The sequence below is a fragment of the Nicotiana attenuata genome, chromosome 6 (genome assembly GCF_001879085.1).
Source record: "Nicotiana attenuata strain UT chromosome 6, NIATTr2, whole genome shotgun sequence".
Taxonomy (NCBI): domain Eukaryota; kingdom Viridiplantae; phylum Streptophyta; class Magnoliopsida; order Solanales; family Solanaceae; genus Nicotiana; species Nicotiana attenuata.
Genome location: NC_031994.1, coordinates 26,309,621 through 26,311,240, shown reverse-complemented (window position 1 = coordinate 26,311,240; position 1,620 = coordinate 26,309,621).

Below are 1,620 nucleotides of genomic sequence, written 5' to 3'. Positions count from 1 at the left end.
TTGTTTTTAAAATCATTTTAACCATTTTAATTAAATTAAAAAGGGAAAATTGGCTATTTAATATATAGCCCATCTGCATTTCAATTATAGCCACATTAATCCCCTTAATTGACCCAATTCCAGGCCCAATTCCGGAACAGTCCAACCCAATCCCCTAACCCGTTTAAAGCACCCGACCGGATTCTATTTTAATCACAGCCGTTGATCTAAAAGATCAACGGCTCACACGCACCCTTTCCATTTTTAATCTACCAACACCCCAACCCTAAATTCATTTCCCTCTACCCGCCGCCCTTGAATCCCCTTCCTCTCCCATTCTCTCTGCAAACCCTAGTCGCCGCCACCCAAACTAACCCTAATCCCTTTGATTCTCGCCGGAATCCATGGCTTCTCAGGCCATGGAAACCTCATACTCACCCCCCCATTGCTCCTATATGCCTGGTACTCGAAGGTTTGAGGCTAGACCACAAAGGTCTCCACTCAGATCTCCGCCGACTTGAGATTTCCGGCCATCTCCGGCCTGGCTCCGGCATATCTTAGCCTCTTGAGACTGTGTCCAGCCTTATCCGACTTAGATCGGACCTTTTCCAAGCCTTTCTCATTCTAGGGTTCACCTGAAACCCTATCTGTTCGAGGTTTTTCTCCGATTCTCCTCAGATCTGTGTGTATTCATGCTCTATTTTGAGTTCTTGAAGGATTTCCCCAACTTTTCTTTTAAATTTTTTTACTTTCAAAGTCACTTCTTTCTGATTTAGGGTTTCTGAAAAATGCTTAAGTGTTTTTCCGACTTTTCTTTTCCCTTTCTTTGTGTATGTTTGTCTCTATTATGTTCTTATGTTCTTTTTTTTTACACATGTTCTTCTACTATGTTTGCTATATTTTGTTCTTCCTTCTACCATGTTTCTATGCTATGTTTTCACATGCTTTCCCACTATGTTCGGCTATTTGCCTTCCACTATGATCTCGCATACTGTATTTTCCTACCGTGTTCATTAAGTGTTCTTATTATTTTTTTTACCTTTTAAGTTTCCTCTAGAATACCTGCTTAAACATGTTTTCCTCTACTGTTTCTTTTGCTCTCATTATGTTTCGAATTAAGTTCCTTACTCTGTTTACTTCGAACTTTCTACTGTATTTGCTTGTTCCCTCATTTTTGTCTTCTTTGCATCTGATTCAAGTCAAAACCCTAGGATTTTGGGGTTTTTGGCGAGTTTGGTCTTGTGTGTTTAGACCAGGGTTCTGTTTGAGCCTTAGACTCTCTCAAACTCACTTTGGATCCATGTATTAAATTCGAACCCTTTTGTGTATGACTCTGGACTCTTCTATACTAGACTTTTTCTGGATAGCATGACAGTTCTTTCAATGTTTAAACGTGTCTGCATGTTTTTATATGTGATGAACCTTTCTTCAAAAGGCTTTCCAACTTGTGATTGAATCAGAATCCTTTTTTTGGGGTTAATTGATAGTTACTGCTTCTTTTTAATTAAGAGCCTCTCTTTACCTTTTTTCTGACTTGGTTCATTCATGCAAAATTTTCGACTCATGATTGCTTGGCTGTCAATTGATTTCTTTTCCTTAATTTTCACAACCGTGTACTGTCAAACCCTTTCCTTAAATAAC